The following is a 22529-nucleotide window of genomic DNA, read 5'->3' on the forward strand; positions in this document are numbered from 1 at the left end:
ATAGCTTGATAGACATGGATAGGTGAATTAACATCGTGGTAAAATAACACAATTAGTATATAATTATTTTACGACCCAAAAAACTGCAAGCTACTGGTGGCAATTATCTTCTGTACCGTCACAATTATAAATGAGCAATCAAGTTACACAAAATAATAACAGGAAAAATAATCATAGTAATTTATAAAATATATAGAAAGAAGAGAGATTGCACCTATATGATGGAGTAAGTTTAAAGTAATGACATCATTTCTACTATTAAATTCCTTGGGAACACCTAAACAAACAGACATATAGATGAAAGTTCTTATTTTTAAGAGAAGATAGCAGAAACTGCTTTAATGTAAATGGAGTACTTACCTGTGGGTAATAATGGATTTCTCCATTCTTGTTGAATAAGCAATTCTGTTCAATACAGTTCAAAGATTAGGTGCTCAGCTCCTGGTAGTGGTAAACTTCAGAGGTCTCCACAACTCAGCCAACTCCAAAGGGTCTTGGAGTAGAATGAACTTGGTTCTTTGTGCGAGGTTTTAATTACTCTGAAGACCACACCCATTACTCTGAATCACTCAACTGATTCAGTTACCAAATCTTTGAAAAAGTGTGGGTGTACATGATTGGATTTTTGCAGTGTGGAAAACATACCCTGATGCATTGATTGAATTGAAACCTGTTTAAACATATTTAATCAAACTGCCACACCCAATCTCTAGGAAGAAATCTTGCCTGGAGTTAACCTATGTAATCCACCTACTTGTGGTTTTTAATATAAATGAACCCCCCAAATAAGAACTGCTTTTAAGAAACTATCTTTTAATCCTAATTGCATCAACCCATTACCACCTCTTATATTTGGTTGTCTGAATCTGCATGCGTTTCTTTTTTGATATTTCTTGAGAGAGAGAGTCATCCCCATTCCATTTATCAACCCAGTGCAGCCAAACTCCTGACCCATAATGCCAGGTACTATCTGGCAGAGACAGCTACCTAGAAAGGAATACTAAAAACACTCTTTCCACTATGTCAAATAACCACCCGTTATCTACAATTTTTTCCGCACATTCCCATCAGTGGCTTAAGAACTGAATTGTTGTAGTTCCCCATACCTAATTCAGCAGTTTCCCTCTCTGGGGTTTCAGTTCCCCATGATCATTGCAAACCAAAAATAATATTATGACAAATTCCAGCATTTATACATAAGTTTTACATTTTGTGCTATTCTGAGTACCGTGATGATATTTCTCACCATCCCGCTCTGCTCCCCCAGTGACTGAATGACCCCTTTGTGCAGCCTATCCACACTCTATACACAACCTGCCCATTAGTCACTTAGTTTCCTCTTTTCAGACCCAGTATCCTAGTGCTTCTGTTCCAGTTACTCTTGTTTTATTTAACAATAACCCAAAGCTCAAGGCGTGATGCTGGCAATTCAGATATACCATAGAGAAGCTGGAAAGTGTTTTCTTTAAGTGAAAAGGTGAAAGTTTGTGACTTAATAACGAAGAAAAAACCGTCATATGGTGAGGTTCCTAAGATCTACAGTAACAATGAATCTTCTATTTGTGAAATTGTGAAAAGGAAAATAAATTAATGCCGGTTTTACAGCAGCACCTCAAACTACAAAGTTACATCCATGGTGGATGATAAATGCTTAATTAAGGTAGAAAAGGTAGTAAACTTGTGGGTGCAACACATACACCGTAAATCCTCAATTCACCAGGAAATATTGCATTGATTGATGATTGGAATAAAACCTTAGTGTTTCTGGTTTAGCCATCTATCTCCACTTCCTTGATATTTGTAGGGAATTGGCCTGGATTTATTTATTGAGAAACTGAAAATATATTATGACAAAAAAGTTCTGTGATGAATATCTTTCTAAAGCCAATATTTATAACTTTTTTGAAGTTTTAGTGCTTACTTGTCTTATTTTATCACAGACAGAAATACTGCACGTTTTCCTTTCTGTACTACTTAAAATTCATTTATTGTATAATAAAGTTATACCTCCTGGTCTCGGGATTCCCCAGACTATCTTTCTTCAGTATCAATATTCTTACCTTTCATTTTATGTAATCCTTTTTTATCTACTCTTTTAAAAACCCAGGATTTTGTTCTTGAAACCCTGTTCAGTAGAAATTTTGTGGGAAATGGAGATTTATGAAAAAGGAAGTGAATGACATATAATATTGGCAATTTTTGTAGAGAGCTTCAGTCCTATCTTTGCCAGAAGTATATATATATATTTTCTTGTTGTTATCTCTAATTTGGGGGGTTGAAAGTTGACTGTCTTTTTGCATCGGCCTTTTCTTTGTACGTTGGGCGTCCATTGTTAGCTCTTTTTTAATGTTTACAAATCAGTGTAGTGCACTGGACACAAGTGTCCAGGCTGATGCGTATCTTGAAAATGCTCCAGGTTTTCTTTCTCTGCCTCTTGCTTCACTCTGCCCCATAGCAGCTCACGCATGACAGGGCATGGAGCCAATCCACAAGTTTTCTTTCATTTATCCACATATCAATTGAGGACACTCTGCTCTTAACAAATAGAAATGTTTGGCCCAAAACCATCTATCTGGACCACGTCCAAGGTCTGGTGACCTCCCTAGCATTTCTGGAATTCTGAGGAATTCATGTCCTCTTGGTCACTAAGACCGTCCTCATCAGTATCAATTGTGGTTCTGAATCTATAGATTTGAGTCAGCTGCCAACTGCTGAAGTCATGTAGATTCAGAGACGAAATTATCCCTTTCTCTGAGTTCGAAAATAAGTCACACAAAAAAAGTGTTCTTACACATCTCATCTAAGATTTTTACAGATGTTCCTTCCAATAAATCATGCTTCAGGAAAAGGCCTGATCGCCCCAAACAACATATCCCTGAATGTCTAGGAATTTTATGGCTCTTAAAAACCTCATGACCCTCAAATTCTCAAGTCATATTGTATCAGGATCCAGAGTAACATCCCCTTATAAGAGGAAAAAGCAATCAGCCTAAAAAATTATAACCTAAACGTGACAGAAAACTGGTTTTCCCAGGGCTCTTTTCTTCACTGGTTTTTACCCAGGACCAGATGTCAGTGGCTTTTCTTGGGTGGGGACCATCCCCCACTGTACCCCACGTGCCTGAAGATGTTTCCCACAAGAAGTCATTCTGGGAACATACGAGTAGTGACCTACAGCCTTCAAAACTGTCATAATGTCTTCCACCTTACTTCTCCCCTGTCACCGCCAGTCATTCTTTTCCCCTCTGTGATAGTTAGCGAGACCCTAGCCATGGCCCAGGGCCTAGCATAGTGCTGGGTACAGTGGGCGGCTGGGGCTTTGGGAAGGTGTGATCCATGGTCCTGAGTGTGTCCAGAAGATGCAGTAGTTAGGGGGGACTGAGGACAGAACAAGAGAAAAAGAATTTTTTTTTTCAAATAGGTAATGTCACAATGGGGAGTTGGAAGCTAATTTCTCCAGTCTCTCTGCTGTAGCTCGGTGAATTGTTAGAGAGCAAGAGTGGAGCTGCCACGCACCAGCATCTGTGTCCTACTCAAATGCAACGCCCTTGATGCCCTGTGTGACTGTGCTTTGTCCCCAGTGGCAGATGCACTGTCACCAGCCGCATCCCAGGTCTCCAGACTCCAGAGTAGCTACCCTCCAGCCTCCTGCACACATTCTGTCTGGAGGTAAAGTTGGGGGGAAGATGCTGTCCAGTGCACCCAAACCTTGCCTGGACCCCTGAGTCCTCCAGGACCACCTCCCAGCCCCCTCCAGCCCAAGCCTCTGTGTGGAGCCAGGAGAGCTGGATGGCGCTCCTTGAAATCTGCAGCGCCCAGGAGCTCAGAGGGGGCGCTAAGAGAGCCTGGGCCTCAGCTGTGGGTTTGTTAGGTTTATTATAGTTACCTCCCAGTACTACTGATTTGTATTTAGTACTTAATAGATACAAAAACACAAGGGGTACGTATCAAAAGAAATAAGTTAATAAACATCTACATTCCATCCTCTTTTAAGAAATGAAATATATATACTGGGGGTGCCAAAAAAATGTATACACATGACTTGTGTTCATCTTTTGTTATCGGTATATATTGAGTACTACAATCTTAATAGTTTTTTCCTCTCAAACTGTGTATACATTTTTTTGGCACCCTCTGTATATAGTCATGGGATATAAATACATAAAGTACAGCATAGGAAATATAGTCAATGGTATTGTAATAGCTATGTACGGAGTCAGATGGGTAGTAGACTTGGGGGGGTTATCATTTTGCGAGGGGTGTAAATGTCTAATGATTCTGTTGTTTTGTCTATCTGAAACTAAACATAAAAAGAAATTTAAAAATCGCTCCTTACCTGTAATAATTTTAATTACTCGCCATAGTTTTTGATGAAAACAAAATCACCCTTACTCTAAAGCCTAGTCTGTGCCCCTCCTGACTTATCAGTTTCTCCTGGCTCTCAGAGGAACAACTGTGTAAAAGTTGTAGGTTCGCATGCTTTCTTCACTTTATAATTTGCCATCGGTGTCTATAACAATCAATAATATATTGTGGAATTTTGCAGGTTTGAAATATAGAATATATATTTTACTGATTTTTTGTTGTTGTTTTAACATGGAATTTCTGAGATTTATCCAGTTTTTTATATGTAAGTGTATTTTATCCATTTTTCACTCTATTATATATTTTATCACAGAAATGTGCTTCAATTTATTTATCCATTCCACAAGTGATACAAATGAGTTTAATTGTAGGGTTTTTTAAATTATTGTTTTTGTGACTTCCAATAATGTGACCGCTTTTGCACCCAATTTGCACAAAACTTGTCCTAATCTAGACTATTCATGCAGGAGTGTCTTGTGCACAACTTCAGTTTTATTAGAGGTTGGTTTTCAACAGAATAGTACCAATGTACATTTCCATAGTTTGGAATAATGTCTTGGGTTGTTTCATGTCATTACCAAAACTTCATATATTAATATTTTATAATTCTTATGGTAGTGATTTTGATTTTAATTTTATTTCTCTAATTATAAATAAAGCTGAGATTATTTCACAAGTATTTCTCTTTTCTCTGCCTTGAGGTAATTGTTTCAGACTGTTTCCTTAGGAAAAAGGGTGGTATGTTCTTATAGATACAAAGAGTTCTTTAGATGATTTGGACATTTATCCTTTACTAGTTTTGGGTTATACTTTTCTCTCAGAATTTTACTTCCATTCTGGTGTTTTTTGAGAACAGAAACCTTAAATGTGTTGCAGTTAAATTAATTGATAGTTCTTTTTTTTAACTGTCACTTTTGTTTCTTCTCTAAGAAATCCCTTTCTGGCAGAGTCAAAAAAGATACTCTCCTGTATTCACATCTTTTAAAATGATAAATTCATTTTTTCATATTGAATGTGCTTGAAAACAAGATTTCTGAAAATATCACAGGATATTTACTGGAAAGTCTGTTTATTTAAACCCATTAGTCATGCCTGCCTTTTCAGTCAAAAAGCAGGGATCCCTACATCACATGAGTCTAAGTTAGGCTTTCTCTTTGCTTCCTGTGATCTTGTCCATCCATGTACCAATGTGCAACCTCTTAATTTAGAATCCCACATTCATGTTTTTATAACTCCATGCTCAGTGGAGAGGTGAGTAATCTCACCATATATTCTGGATAATGGGAAAAAGAAATCATTTTAATGTAAAGACGCTAAAACAAACAAAACTATTCATTTCACAGTAATTTTATATTTAATAACAATGAGGTTGCTTGAAAGTAGAACAAGCTTAAAAGGGAATAAAATATCATTGGTTTGCTTCAATCTAGAAGTGCTCCCTCAGATAACAGTTAGGTTCCTGATTTACCCCTGCTCATGTGTGGCCAGTGTAAATAAAAGGCCTGACGGGGAAGTTGAACATGCCATGGGGATATACCCAAATGAGGGAACACGTTGCAACATCCACAAAACTTACACTTCCACTATCAGCATCAAGGCACACACCAACCCTGCCCAGAGGTTTCTCTACAAACTGACGAGTCATTGGAGTGGTGGTCCAGAGAGTATAACGATTATCCTCCTTCACACATAAAAGAAGAAATGTGTCCTGAGACCCAATCAGTGTGCAGTCCTTCCTTAGACAGGACTCCTTACAGACCCCTACAGCCCAGTCCCAAGAGTCATTCATGAGCAGCTCCCAATAATATTTGCCAGAGGTGAAGACCTGGGCTCCCCACGCAGCGTAATAGTTAGATGTTCCAGGATCCTGAGATGCATATTGACTGTCACGCCTAAAACTCAGGCTTCTCATGTCGTCAAGCAGCCTGATATTGTGATTGGTTATTTCATTAGTGAAGGAAATTTCCACTGTGGAGAGAAGAGAATATTCCAGTTAAAATCAATGTCAAAAATGAAATTATCTATGCGAGAAAGGGTCTCCTTAGTGTCTCACTAGGAAGAAAAAAAAAAATCCAAGAATAGAAGAGCAGGTCTGACTGGAAAATATTAGATTAAAATGGGGACAGTCTGTTTCCTGAAGAAACAAATACCTAATTACAGTGGGAAAAACTTCCTAAAAATTCAGAGATCAAGAAGGAGAGGGAAGTCATGTCTACTTGAAGCTGGTTATTTTCTTGACACCTGAAAAGCTGGACACCTGGTCAGTGCCTCCAAACACATAACAATATAATTTACTCCACAACCCCTTCCCTGGAGAAAAAATAATTACATCTTAGAACAAATAAATGGGGTCATATTTACCAGGACATGACAATATTCCAGTTAAGTAGACAAATTAACACTGAAGAAGAAAACCTAAACACTCCATCTGAGAAGTGCTTTCCTACTAATCATTGTCTACCTTTGATAGCTGCTTCCAAATGAGGACTAGACTTCCGCTTTCTGCTAGACTAACCCTCCAGGTTCAGGTTTACCATGCAGCTCGATATATGGCCTCATCACTAACGTACTTCATTGTTGTTCATAAATTCTTGATTTCCACAGTAATTTTTATTTGCTTTTTTCTAATGGCATTTGAAAATTACATTATACATTCTATGACTCAGAAACTTTACAGTAAAACTTTAAAAAAACAAATCTAAGTTACTGCCCTTAGTTGAAATTGGAATATTTTGAATATCCAGTTTTGTATGGCTCAGTGAGCAACTGACCTTTCATGTGATAATACTTCTAGGACGCAGACTTTTCCTGAAGCGTGTCTTAATTTTCATTTTATAAGTAACTTATCAAATATATCAGTAATTGATAATCCTGAGTCCCATGTATTGTTACACCAGCTTTCACTTTATTTTTTGACTGCACATGCCTCTTTGCAGGCTGTTCTTTTCTACAAGATGAAGACTAAGAATGAGGAAAAGATCACCCATAAAAATCACTCTTGAAGAGCCCTGCCAGGTGTTCCCACCGATGTGCGACACTCACCTCGGAAGTGGTTGAGCCTGTCCACCAGTCCAGTGATGGGTCGTGCAGGCAGTTGTGGCTGCAGAGGCTGTGGCATGTGCAGCTGCACCTGCTCACTCCTACAAGGGGGAAGATGCAATTACGCTTTCTGGTGCCCAAGGCTTCTCAACCACACATTAAGAAAAAGTCCTCATCATTTAATTGAACTCTCCTCATTTAAAACCTTTTCTGCACAATCGTGGGATAGGACTGTGCCATTCTTAGGGAATCTCTCACTTTTCTTCTTGGCCTGCTTCCACCCCCAATTCTCAGAGGTAATTGCCTCTGTCACCTGATGTCTACGAAAACCTCGTCTTTGCACTTTCAATTCTTACTGATTTTGAAATCTAAAATCATAAATGACTGGTGTTTTAGAAACTGTTAATTGAGCCGAACAACACATACCTCCCACAGAAAGGAAAAAGGCAAACATCTGATCAAGGGAACAAGAAATCATATTCAGTAAAACATGCACAACATGTGCATACAAAAATAATTGGGCATAATCGAAGAAATTATGTCTGCACTTTGGTAGAAGTAACTCGATCTCGCTGACAACCCTCATGTGCCCCAGTTAGCACTGAAGACAAAACTTACCTTGTCAGTTTGTCTCCTAATTCCTGTCAAGAAAGAAAAGAGAAGTTTAAAATTCATTAAAAAATCATGTATTCTGCCAACAATCTTTGGGTTTGGTAACTTCAGAAAAGTACTAATCACCACCACCCAAGCTGTCCTGCAAATTCATTTTCCTTTTACTCCCTAAAGATAACATTGGCACAATACATTGTCAGAATCTAAATTCTTGATGAACTAGAACCCCGAGGGTGAGCAGAGAGGACACGTGTGTGACTGCGCAGAGCTGCCACCCTCAGCTCTCTGTGGACTTTGTCCGTCCTAAGACTTTTCCCCGAAGGGTAACGTGCCCCAAATTCATGGCAAATTAAACCAAGGTTATCCCAACAGGACGAGGAAATATACTGGAGTTTTTACCACATGTCCTATTTCCCAATTATGGACCAAAATTGAACGTCTATGAATAAACTGTTCAGTGAAGGAAGCCACCAAAGGAGATTTTGAGCAGGGAGGTATTCCCTGGGGAATCTCCATGATCCCAGTTCTATAAAGCTTGCTTGTTCATGGTTAGGTCAGGAGTTGCAGCTAATTTTCATTGGGATAGACCCCTTCTCCCCATAGACGCAGGTGATGCAGAAATATATCTTTGTTACCAAATAATGGAAGTCAAAGGTGTGGGCTTCTGATAACATAAAATATTTCTAGATCAATGCTCAGTTCCTACCTGGAGCAGCTCTGCATCTGGTTTATGGCACATGTCCATGAGCTCCTCATACATTGCTCTTAGGCTTATCTTCTTCTCAACCATTTCAGCTTGACGTTTCTTGAGTTGTTTAAACATCTCTGAGCCTTCCTTTTCTAGGCTCTTTAAATGTTGCTTTTCTTCCTGATGGAGAACCTCACGCAGTGTATAATAAGCAGACCTTGTGATGTGCTCATGTCGATACACGTAACTCTGCAGGGAGATGGATTTCCTAGATCACAAGCTCAGGCCAACCTATTCTCCTTCACATAAACAGCATCTAGTTTGCTGATTCTTGTTGTCTACCAATAAGCTATGTATATTTTTAATTCATGTCCTCCTACTCGTCAGAATCCACAAACTCATTCCTTTCCTTTATTTATATTCCATTCTTAACTATACCAACAACCAATCCCACTCTTCTCTCAAACCACTTCCACCCGCTTCATGAGTTCCTGAGACAACTGCAGAAAAGCTGCTCATTGATCATTTCTTTCACACTCATCCTTTCAAATCCAAAAGACTACAGGCAAGCATATGCAATTTTCTGAACTTCGGGTTTGTGAATTCTTCTCTAGTGTCAAAGCCTGACCTCTCCCTCTTAGCAGCAATGTTGCCTTTTACTTCGAGGATTAGAAACCATCAGAAATGATCTTCGTGAAATTCTCAACATCTGCCCTCAAACTGATGTCCACCCTCCCAGCCCTTTTTCTGCCCTCCTTTTCTGTATGGAATGTGCTTCCAGTCTCCATCTAAAGCCACAGGCTCCATGACGTATTCCCTCCCAATAGTAATAGATTCACTCTTATTCTCCAGTCCCAGTCTTTTTCTTTACCCAATTTTCTCTCTCTGTGTCTCTCTCTCTGTGTCTCTCTCTCTGTCTCTCTCTCTCTCTCTGTCTCTCTCTCTGTCTCTCTCTCTCTCTCTCTGTCTCTCTCTCTCTCTCTCTCTCTCTCTCTCTCTCTCTCTTTTAACATGTTACACTTTCTCCTACCAAAGAAATACCGTTCTCTAGCCCCTACAGTATCAGTTCTCACCATCACAGGAGTAAATCTTAAATTGCTGGTCACCATTCCTTTTTATCCCCCTGGGTTCATTGTCCTAGTCAGACTGAAATACCTGCAGTTCTCAATAATACGCTCTTTAGTTTCTGTTAATAGAATGTATGACATACAGAAATGTTGGCTTGAAATACTGTGGAATTTTTAACATCTAACTTGTCCTTCAGAACTGGGATTGATTTTACACCTAAGAAATTTTGCCCAAGATTCTGAATAATGATTACTGAGTAGTCCAAATCATACTATGTGCCTCCTTCTGAGACAGGTTATATATTTCTGATGGTTCTTTTTCAAAGTGACTGGTATATTAGAGTTTAAAAGTTCTAAGAGTCATGCTACTATAAGCTGAAAACAGAAAAGCTTCTTGTTTAACCCTTCACAAAACTTTATGACACATGATGCTTTCAGTTCAAATTACTAATGGATAAGTTTCTAGCATATCAGTGTTAACCTGATTCAGAGGGCAATAGTCTCATACTTACCATCCAATGGTCAGATATCCTGCCATCTTTAATGAGATTTCTTTGGATTTCTTGGATCTTCTCCCATAATGATATCATTTGGTTTGACAGCTTCTTCTGGAAAATAAATAAATTTTAGTATCAGAAAAGCAAATAGATTTATGTTTCAGACCTTAAATCATAGATGCTAGATAAAAGTACTTTAGGGAGAGTTGGAAAGATTATCACCTTAACCTATTTGCCCTCACTAATGATCAATTTTAGATGATTAAGACTTTAGAACCACACATATAGTCATTTGTCTAGGGACACTCAGTAAAATTGTGATTTTATTTAGCATGACTCCTTTTCAGATTCTGCGACATCTTGCATAGAATTGAGCTAGTGATGCTTGTATATTCTAATTCAAATTTACTTTACCCTACTTCTTTGTCCAGTGTTAGTAAATATCTAGTACATCACATGTACTAGAATGTAATAGTGCATACACACGAATGTACTAGTACATTCTAATACATCATAGAAACTCTTATTTTCTTCACAGCTTGATCATTGTAACTGGCAATGGGTAAAGAGGATTTAATCATCATGATCCTCACATCCTTATCATCTCTTTGCTGTAGCATCCCCCGCCCCCCCCCCCCCAGCTTTCTAAGTGCTCTCAGAAGCATCACTTACCCGGGATTCCTCAGCAGCCTCTTCAATGGAGCAGTGTCTGTGAGCCTCATGCTCCTGAGAGCTGGAGCAGAGCAAACAGAGCAGGCTCCTCTCATCTTCACAGAAAATCTGCTTTGTCTCCTTGTGTAATGCACACATATGTTCCTCAGAGCTCAGGAATTGCCGGAGACTGGCTCTTCTGGCAATGGACACCAGATTTTTCAGAAGAATATTGGTTTTGAACCTTGTCTGCTGTGGTGGTTCCCTACACAGAGGGCAATGAGCAGGGCTCTCAGCTTTCTCCCAGGAAACACAGAGACATGGCAAACAGAAGCTGTGCCCACATCCCATGGTGACTGGGTCTATAAGGTAATTCACGCAGATGAGACAGGTGAGTTCTTCCTGGAAGGCTTGTAAGATGTCTGAGTCCATTTTTCTGAGGGAAGAAAATCAGGCATTTATACCTCTGACCTGAATACACAAAGATCTAAGCAAAATTTGACTCAGATTGTGGCTCAACAATGTTGTGTCTGGAGCAGAACGACCTTGGTATTGCCTATGACATAAACGGAAAACCAAGACGTAGGAGAGCTCTCAATCTCTGTAGAGAACTTTCTTGGTTTTGAACCAACACTATCCACTTCCTGCCCTGTTTTCTCCATCATAAATAAATACTTATTTTTTTGAAGTCTTAATTTTTCCAAATAGATTGAGTTTCAGTAGTTTGACCCAACTTATAGCTTCACGTGGTGGGTCCTGAAAATTCTAAAAATTAATCATAATGCTCTATGTCAATCATGGATGTAGCATCGGATGTTTGACTAAGCTTCTACTTTCCTTATTTCATGTCGTTGTGGAGCATTTTTTTGTTTTTTGGTTATCCTTTTTCACCACAATCAGAATCTACATCCCCAAACCATATTTTTTTTACAAAACACTATATGAATACATGAAGAGTTAATAAAGAAACTAAATGTTGTCAAATTGGTTCAAATTTTAACCTGAATCTTTGTACACGATTATATCAATGTATTGAATTTGCCCTCCTCTCATTATTATCTATGCTACTCTAATCAAGGAAACCAAAATTAAAGAAAGTGGCTATATCTTTCAATTCTTTAAAATGATTACCAAGAACTTATTCACGTTTTGACAAGATATAATGTACCTAATCAGCACCAAAAAAACCACTATGGTTTGTAAAATTTATTTGGCTAAACAAAACAAAACAAAATAAAATGGGTTATCTTATCTATACAAGCTAAATACAGATGCCCCTCAAATTTACCATATGGCCACCAGTGTCACTTTTCTAGCTGTCCAATCATTTTAAAGCTTCTTTAAAATTTAAGTAAAAAACTCATTTTTTTAAAGAAATATTTACTTCATTTTCAAACAATAATTTTTCAACTCATTGAATGCTTATCTAGTTATATATTAGAAATGTCATCTCTCTTGCAACTGATTAACTAAAATGAATTACCATATTAATTCCAATACACATACACACCAGATGTGAAAACTAAACAGGAATGGAATCATTTTCACTAAGTTGCAAACGATGTAATTTCACCAAACAACCATAGTTTGCGGATAATTTTAGTTTTTTAAAATTAGGAAAAGTTTTTGTTATCTGTTAAGAAAGTTACAGGAACTACTCTGTGTTCAACTGCGTACTCACCTAAGGAGCATATCCATGGTCTCTCCAAGGCTTGCTGTAGAAGTAATAACACAAAGTCAGCTCAGAGATCAAGCCTTCCAAGTGTGGTAGAGGTAGCTTTCAAAAGTCTCCCCAGCCAGGTGAGTTCCAAACACTGTCTTCTGGAGAAGAATGAGTTTGGCGCCCTGAATCTCCTTATATTGCGTCTCTAAAGACCACACCCATTTCTTCAAGTGATTACATTTCAGAGGTCTTCAGATAGGTATTGATAGTGGATGATTGGGTTTCTTCAAACTAAAGGAAAGGGTTAATGTAACAACTTTGCTAATCACCCTAAACAAATCTCTACAAACATAATCTAATCAAGGGGTAGTGATTTTACAACTGACAAACCCTCACATGCCTCTTTATATCTAAATTTCTTGAAATCAAGGATTTTTATTTTTAACTTACAGAAAGGTACAAAGGATTATTTCACCAGTTAACAATTTTAGAAAATGTCTGAACACATGAAAATATTTTACCTGAAGTTAGTTTAATTATGTTCTGTCATGTAGGAAGTGCTTTATTTTATTTATTGGTATATTTTTGTATTTTAATGTAAGGCTTTAATGTAAAAACACGTTGGCCACCACTCTTGAACAGAGATTCGTTCTGCCCCTTACAGTCCAGATCAAGCCCCCCAAAGCCTCCCAGCAACAGCAGGACAGGAGATTCTCTGCCTGGACCTCCCCAATCCAGCTCTGGGGGACAGTAGAGAATGGTCCTAGTTCAGAGACCACCGCTCCCCCATGTCAATTTATAACTGGCATTGAAACAAAGCAGAAACAACAATAAAAGATTTAAAAGAAAACATTTTTTAAAGAGTAACTCATATCCCCACTCTGTCACAACTTGATAATTAAATCTGGACACCTCCCTTTCCCTTTCCCACCGAACACTCAGCTTGAGAATGCAGAGGCTTTGGAAAGAGTGGGAATCATGACCTGGCCTTTAAATCTTTTAAAATATAGCACATTTAATATCTATTTCAACTAGATGATGCTTGTAAATGTTTACAATCATGCTTTTTTTTTTAAAGATCTTGAATTCCCAAAGCACAACCACTCTCATTTGGTCTGTGTATGGTAAAAAGTACTATAAGAACTTTATTTTCCAATTCTTAACCAATTTTTCTAGTACCCTCCTTTCCTCAGTGAAGTATAGAAACACAGGTTAATTAATACAATAATATGTTTTTCCCCAAAAATACTCATAAAACGTTTCTAGGAGTAATGACATTAAAGTGATTTCATTTTATAACTTTGATACTCTGTAGTTTACAAAATGGTGGATGTCCAGGGGCCCTGGACATGTGCACATTTTTTCTCAGGGACATAGTGGAGCTTTAGATTGCATAATACTCCCCCATTCTAGAATCTCTAGAGAGGATTACAGAGGAACCCCTTATGTGTTTATTTAATTAGCAGCCTGCCCTGAGGCAACAGCTATGAAGACAAGCTACTATGAGCTCTGTCATTTAAAATAAAGATAAGGGACTTTACCTATATCTGCAAAATTCCTTTGTAGTAGCAGTTAAAGTATACTGAATAACTGGGAGAAAGGGTGTATATGCTACAAAATGGCTGCTAGTTCATTTCAGCCCTGATAGTTCTGTCTAGCCATATTGTCAGTCAAAAAACCATCATGAGGTTCTATGCCATTTTATTTTATTATTTATTTATTTATCTATTTGTTTTAAAATTTAAATTTTTTATTAGTTTCAGGTGTGCAAAACAATGTAATAGTTAGACATTTACACCCCTCACAAAGTGATAACCTCCCTCCCCCACTCTACTACCCCTCTGACATTGCATATAGCTGTTACAATTCCATTGACTCTATTCCCCATACTGTACTCCACACCCTGTGACTATATGTAAGTTAAATTATAGTTGACATTCAATATTATTTAGCTTCAGCTTCAGGTGTACACTGCAGTGGTCAGGCATCTAAACCATCCATGAAGTGGTCTCCCTAATAAGACAAGTATCATGACATGGAAACAACTGAAAAACCCATCAGTAGATGACTGGATTAAGAAACTGTGGTACATTTATACAATGGAATATTACTCAGCCGTAAAAAAGAATGAAATCTTACCATTTGCAATGATATGGATGGATCTAGAGAATATTATGCTAAGTGAAATAAGTCTGATGGAGAAAGACAAATACCCTATGATCTCACTTATATGTGGATTCTAAATAATAGAATAAATGAGCAAACTAATCAGAAACAATCTCAGAGATACGGTATAGAGAAAATACTAAGGGTTGCTAGATGGAGGTTCGGCGAGGTGAGGGAGAAAGTGAGGGGATTAGAAAGCACAAACTGGTAACCAGAATATTGCCACTGGGATATGAGTCTGTTAGGGGAATATAATCAATAATGTTGTAAAGATTTTGTATGCCATTATATTTAAATACAAAAATAAGTCTCCTGTTCCATTCCAGATTTACCATGCAGGGCCATCTACAGAGTGAATACCCTGGGTATACCTTCTCTCACCCAAAGGATTGATTATGATAGTAAACATTTCTGATTGTACTGGCAATAAATCAAAATTTTAGTCTCTACGATCATTTACTGTGAACTTGACTGACATCAGTGAATTTTATTTTTAATTTGATATCAGACAGTACTGTGAATTGTCTTGCAGCAATTTTTATCATGTAGAAGTCTTTGTTTGAGAATATTAATAAAATCCTTGGTAACCACAAGATTGCCACGGGCATATGAAACTGCATTTGGGGAATGTAATCAATAATGTTGTAAAGATTTTGTAGGGTATCCGATGGACACTTATCTCATTAGGGAGACCACCTCAGGGATAATATAGATGCCTGATCACTGCGCTGTACACCTGAAGCTGAAGCTGAACAATAATGAATGTCAACTATAATTTGATATATATATACATATATATACATATATATGTATACATATATAGTTACAGGAAGTGGAGTACAGCATTAGGAATAGAGACAGTGGAAATGTAATGGCTGTATGGGATGTCAGAGGGGTAGAGATGGGGAGAGAGAGGTTATCACTGTGTGAGGGATATAAATGATAAATGTCTAACTATTACATTGTTTTGTACACCTGAAACTAAAAAAAAAAGAACATTAATGAAATCCATTAGTTAAAAACATACAAAATATGGAATAAACTAGTGAGTACAGAATATTGTCACATTATCAGGTTAGTAATATGTAGTATATTTTATTAAATGTTACACCATATTTCGGAACATTCTTTATTGTTTATGTATTTATTTATTTATGTATTTATTTATTTAGCTACTTAAAATGTTACAAAATACATCCTTTTGTATATATCCTTGTTTGTGAGAAATTCTATTAGAAATATTGCTAGACCTGATGTTGCTTAAAGGAATTGTGGATATTAAACAGTTTGGTATATAAACACTTTGGTATAAACAGTTGACCAAAAAGTGAATTAGACACCACCGGTGACAGACAATTGAGAGCTTTTAGAGTATTACTGTTTACTCAATGTTTTTTTCAAGGGACAAATATTTATGTTCATTATAAATGAAGAAATGTAAAATCCTGAAGAACAAAACATTTCCATAGTTATGGAGCCATATTGAAAACCACCACTAGTTATATAAAATTGGAATATACTAAAGGCTATTGTATTTATGTACATCCTTGTAGTCTTTCACCTGGTATTTCAAAAGTAAGGGAGTAGCTACAACATATATTCCAAGAAATGGGTAATGAATAATGATTTTCACTTAACCTTGTAGAAAACATTATTTTTACGTATATCACCATAATTTACATATATCCATTTACATATATTCCATACATTATATGTATTCCATGTTACAATGAAATATTTCACGTTATGAAATGTCAGAGGGATCAATGTTAAAGTTACAAAAAGACAATCTTTTTTTTTTTCCAGAGTTCAGCTCTCCATTGAACATATTACAAGAGGTTTAGTCAAAAACACCAAAGCCCATGTCATCATCAAATTCCTCAGGTTCTTCTTTCTCTGCTTCATTTTCTTCTCCTCAGCTGGGGCAGCAGTGGTGGAGGGGGCAGGACCTCCTGCTGGGGCAGCGCCAGGGGCTGGGCAGGTCCCGCAGTCCCTACATTGCAGATGAGGCTCCCGACCTCAACTTTGGCCAGAGCCTTCGCAAACAAGCCTGGCCAGAAAGGTTCGACATTTACACGGGCTGCTTTAATGAGGGCATTCATCTTATCCTCCGTGACTGTCATCTCACTGTCGTGCAGGATGAGGCCAGAGTAGATGCAGGCGAGCTCCGAGACAGAGGCCATGGTGCAGGCGAGTGCGGGGCGAGAGCTGCCGGACGGGCGCCGTGCTAGTCGCTGGAGGAAGTGAGGGCCTCACCCCAACGTGGCCTTAGCTTCCTGGGAAGGACCGAGTATCTTACCGGCAGCTGAGGAAAGGGGCTCACGACAACCTTCTTTTCCATTTGAGTTTTCACACACCTGAACAAACGGGGTGGAATGTGCTTGTCATATTGAAGAAGAAAAAACAGAAACTCTATAAATGAAAATGTAGTAATTGAGGTTAGATATTTGATGAAGAGTTTAGTCAGCAGATTAATCACAATTAAGCTGAAGAGAGAGTGAACGGGATGATAGATTTGGGGAAATGACACAGAGGCCTTCGCAGATAGATACATAAAGGGAAACTAGGAGAGTGATAATGAGATATGGGGCATGATGTACTACATAGGTAGTGGAATGTGTGAATAAGTAGCTCTAGATGAAACTACTAGGCAAGACAAGGAGAGTCCTGGTCTAACCATCATGTGATTTTCAGTCTAGTAGAGGATACTGATAATGCTTATGTATGTGTAAACGTGGTGAGAATTACAAAGGAATACACAGCGTAAGTGTTCAAATAAGGTTAATTCAAACTACGGATTATTAAATTGAGACATGATGGATAAGGAGAATATAGTTAGATGAAGGGAAAGTAGGAAATTATTTCCAGATTGCCACTGGGTCTTTAAACTATGTTTGTTGGGAAAGAGAATGGTGCCTGGTCTTTTGCATTGAATTTTACCTTTTTCAGACACCCCTGTCATCTATTATTTACTTCCTGATGACAGTTCAGAAATAAAGCAAAATGTATTCTATGCCATGCATCATGGGTGATGATTTTCCCACAATGAATAAAGAACAAATTGATATATATCTATTTAGTGTTATCGCTATATTTAATAAAACAGTAAACGGATTTTCATGACATAGAAGGAAACTAAAAACAGTACAATATAATATATTTGTCTTATTTGACAAGGCACAAGGAAAAGGGCTTCGTTAGATAGTGGGATTTCTCCAGCATATGGACAGATTCCCGATTTGTCTCTGGTCAGAAGTGACAACAGCAAAAGATAGGTCTGAAATGAGGAGAGAAGGAGCAAGAAGGGTGCTACCTATCAGGGAACTTTGAGCACCATCTACAAAGCTAATGGTTCTACCTTCATCCTCCAGGAATACTCCTATTCAGTCAATAGGCCTTGGCACATATTGCAATAAAAATAGGGAGGTGATGAAGACAATAGGGAGGAAGTGGATGTCTTTCTTAACACACACAGGAACAAATAGTCCCTTCTCTTCATCTATGTGGAAATTCCTATTCTTCTCTTTCCAATAATCACTGCAGACTCCTAAAGCCAAATTCCGAGAGTCTTCCATGTCTATCTCCCAGTCATATCTACCAGATGTAAAAGTCTGAGCACCCCATGCAAGAAAACACTCCAGTCTTAGAGCAATGCACAGTGCTTCCTGAAGATCACATCCCACACTCATGATTCTCAAGTCTCCATACAGGAAGAATGACTATTAGTTCTTTCATGATGCAAAGTAATAGTCACTGGAAAACAAACAAACAAAAATAAAACAAAGCAAAACACATGTAGACATGTTTTTATTTATATGTAAATAAAGGGAAGTTAAAGTCCTGAAGAAAAAGTGTTGTTTCAAGAAGTTACTTTACTGGGACCTATGAGGTCACAACAAGGACAATTTGGTTGTCATCTCTAATAAAGGACAGAGATGACCAATATGTCTGTGGAACAAACAAATTCCTAACTACAGACATTGAACATTTTTTGAAATTCTAACGCTGAGCATCAAATATAAGTCATTTCTCTGGGTTCACTTTTCATAGCAAAATGTCCAACCCATAATATGCCCTGAACTCTTTTCACTTATCAAAAATTAGAATCAGAAGAACATTTCTTGTTTCTAAACAATCCCATCATCATTTCGGAACAGATGTGAAGATTTGCCACTTAGTCAAGCACTTCTCTGCATAACTGAATGAAAATCCGTGTACATCCATTTCAGAAGTGGTTTCTTAAAATCGAGTTTTGCAAAACCCTTCACCAGTCCCTCTGGTTCTCTGTCCTGACTCGGGGCTGCCCAGCATTTTGAGATTTGACATGTAGTTCTTTAGATTGTGAGTAAAATGATTTTCTTTTGTTTTCACATTTAGTTATTATTTGTAAAAATATTTCTTCTTTTAACTTTTACATATTAATTCAAATGTTTACATTATATAAATAATATGTCCTATGTTAAAAAACACAAAGAAACCCAACAAGCTCCAGTGATCTAATATACTGCCAAAAAACTGCTCTTCATATTTCAAAATTATATATACTGAAAAAATGTACAATTTTGTATTTAACATTGAATAATTAACCTTAAATCTGAGCATTGCTCCATTTACTAAAATTTATATTTTTGACATCATTCCTCTTACTCATCGCATAACTCACTATTTAGGAGCCTGGACCATATTCTGTTTTTCACTGTTGCAGAAAAGCAGCGACAACCGAGAGACTCAAGCGGCATGCGGAGATCGGGGAGAACACAGCTTTATTACGCTGGAGGGCTCAGAGGCATTGTTCCCAAAGACTGAGCACTTACTGGAGTCCAGCACTTTGTTTTATAGATTAGGCCTCCGGGTTTGGGGGGAGATTCATGCCATAGCTATTGCAACACTAGGGATTGGTTAAATCTGGCCGGGGTACTGGGGAGGTCCGTTCCCTAACAGCTGTGATCGCTCAACACTCTTTTGACAGGAAAGCCTCTAACTGCTGTGCTCGCAGGAAACTGCTCCGAAAACGTATCAGAGGAGGAGGAGGGAGACGGAAAGCTCCTAGCAGCTGTGCTCGCAGGAAAAATCCATCCCAATATCACTACCTTTTAGTCCTCATGTTCTAAATGTGATTGTGAAGACATGTTCAGTTATGAAAGGATTACATAGTCCTGTGATCCACTTATATCTGAAAATGAGTAACATACTTAATAAATCAGGAAAGATCACCCGCATGACCCTAACATTTTCCACTAAGTCCAGTGTAAGATTTTGAGACAGTTACAGAAGTTATTATTTCCCCACTGTGTTCATTCTTGGGAAGCATTATCTATTTATTCTATAATAAAAAACCGAGTCTACCATATTTTCATCAATGAATGTCTTGGTAGAGCCTAATCCTTGAAAACTTTCTCTTGTAAGTGAAGGGTCAAGAGACCTAGGGAGTCACTGCACTTTGCTGTAACCATGATTAAGTATCCAGCATTTTCCCTATTGCCAAACTGGATGGACCCCAAAATAATAGTAACGCAAGTCTAGAATCCCAAATTTCGCCATGTTGCCATATCCATTAATTAACCTAAATGTCAAAACAACTTACTATGTTGTGACTTTTCACAAAGCCAAAATATGTCATAGACTTTTAGATGGGGAATATAAGTTGGGTCTCTTTACCCGTTCCACAAAGTTTTGTTTCTTATGTATTATATAGGAGAGATCTTTGGTTCATAGAGTCCCTTGAAGGAGCAATACCCTCCCAGCAATGTAACTGACATTTTGAAAATAGGGTTTTAAAAACACATGATGTAAAGAGGGAGGTGGATTTCAGCCGAAAGAACACCAGTGCACGTGAATGTCCTGCTTCCTGATACCCCACTTCTCAGTTCTTACCAGGAACAGCTCTGCATCTGGTTTTATGGCACATTTCCTTCAGCTCCTCATACATTCCTCTTAAAAGCTCCCTCTTGTGAGCCATCCTGGCTTTACTTTTCTTGAGTTGCTGAAAAGTCTCCTTGCCCTTCTTTTGCAGTCTCTCTAAATAATGTTGCTCCTTCTCATGGAGAAATGGAGACATCTTTCCATACCCATCACTGACTGCTTCTCTCTTTAAATTCACATAATTGAGTTAGTCAAAACATGAATCTTTTTATCCATCTCCTATTGTATCAGCTGATTCTTCTTTGCCTCACGAAAATCAATTATATTTAACATTTAATTCTCAGTCTTGTCAGTTTTCAGAATCCACAAAATTTTCTCTCCTCTTTTTGCATTAACATTAAAATGTTTTTATTCAATCAATTATATCCACTTCGTTTATAATGAAATGTTTGATAAGGCAATAATAAAGAAAATCAAATTTTGTGATTCTTCTCTTCCAGTGAATATGTGTTGTTGCCCTGCAGCAGCCTACCCGTCTGTCTCCGTACCTGCCCCCAAAGCAAGGAGAGTCTGTGAGACAGATCCTTTCAAGCACTTTGCTTCACCTTTGTGTTTGCACCTTATGTCTCCCTGTTTGGCCCCAGAAAGATGGCTGGTCAGCCAATGATGAGTAAGATTCCCCAAGTTGGGAGGGGGGGGAACTCAAGCCAGGCGCAGTCGAGTGGGGACCAACAGGAGATCCCACGGGTTTATAGAGGTGGGCACAGCCCCCCACCTTCCCCAGGCTAAGGAAAGCCTCTGCCTCTGTGGCTGCATTCCTTCCCAAAACCTGCAAGGGAAGAGATTCAATGATGTGCTCTCCATCTATTCATATGCATATAGGTTTTATCCCTTGGGAAAGTACAGACATCCTGAGACTTACAGTTCAGCTGCCTGCAGGCAAGGGTGATTGGCTTGAATCAGTTTCCTATTGTAATGTACGGGATTCACAGATCTTGAGATTGACAAGCTTTATCCCCACCTAACTATTAAAAGTTAATGTGTAGGCCCGATTAGGTGAGCTCAGTCCTTGAGGCTGCACTTCCCTTGGCCCTGCTTAAACTCAATTCATGACTACTGCCTTTTCTTAACCCTTCACTGCCCTCCTCGCTCCCCACAACTCTCGTCACATGGGATGCGACAATGTGTGAAAAAGCAGCAGAGTTCATGCTTAAGAGATGGACTTTAGATTTATACTGACTGGATTAAAATTCATTATTTAGCACTATTTCTGAGATTTGGGGCAAGTTACTTAAAACCATTGTATAACCATGACCTCAGACTGACATGCTCATTCCCTTGTATTTCATCCAGCTAAATCCTCTTCTAATAAGGTTTCATTTATGATTTGACATTATCTTTTTGAACGTATTTCCTTTCATTCTCCTCCTTATTCACTCAGATCTCTCCTCTTTTCTACGTGCTGTTTTTTCCACCTAGAATTCTCCTCCTGTACATGCCCTTATGGTTGCCTTCCTCTGCAGGTCTTTTTTGCAATGTGAGCTTTTCACTGCAGCATTCTCCAATTATCCACCCTGTTTAAAACTCAAATCCTCATCTCCAGTCCCTAAGCTCCTGTACTGTTTTGCTCCTTACTGCTTTATTATTCTCCAAAGACCTTAACACATTTTAAAACATCATGACTTTTACTTATTTACATGTTGATCATTTGCCTCTATGATTTAGACTGTAAGCTCTATTAGGGCAAGGATACCTTCTATCTTGTTTCCTGCTCCATTTTCTAGGTCAATATTTGACAGACTAGGTGCTCATGAAATATTCGTTGAGTAAATTCATAGTAGATATCATACCTTCAAGACAACAATTCAGAATGAGAAAACCACTTTTTAAATTCCCATAAAAAGTATGGGCTGGCCCTG

At 38.1% G+C, this 22529-nt stretch overlaps 2 pseudogenes across 2 annotated transcripts; both read right to left on the reverse strand.

Moving 5' to 3' along the window:
• Nucleotides 1-16588: 16588 nt before the first annotated feature.
• Nucleotides 16589-16940, reverse strand: LOC308503754 (large ribosomal subunit protein P1-like; annotated as a pseudogene). The gene has a single exon. The product of its transcript is annotated as a large ribosomal subunit protein P1-like (transcript).
• Nucleotides 16941-17997: 1057 nt separating this feature from the next.
• On the reverse strand, nucleotides 17998-20806 carry LOC308503441 (tripartite motif-containing protein 51-like; annotated as a pseudogene). Its single transcript has 2 exons — nucleotides 20604-20806; nucleotides 17998-18127 (listed from the first exon to the last, which is right to left on the reverse strand). The product of its transcript is annotated as a tripartite motif-containing protein 51-like (transcript).
• Between the last annotated feature and the right edge of the window lie 1723 nt (nucleotides 20807-22529).

The sequence above is a fragment of the Rhinolophus hipposideros genome (genome assembly GCF_964194185.1).
Source record: "Rhinolophus hipposideros genome assembly, chromosome: 10".
Taxonomy (NCBI): Eukaryota; Metazoa; Chordata; class Mammalia; order Chiroptera; family Rhinolophidae; genus Rhinolophus; species Rhinolophus hipposideros.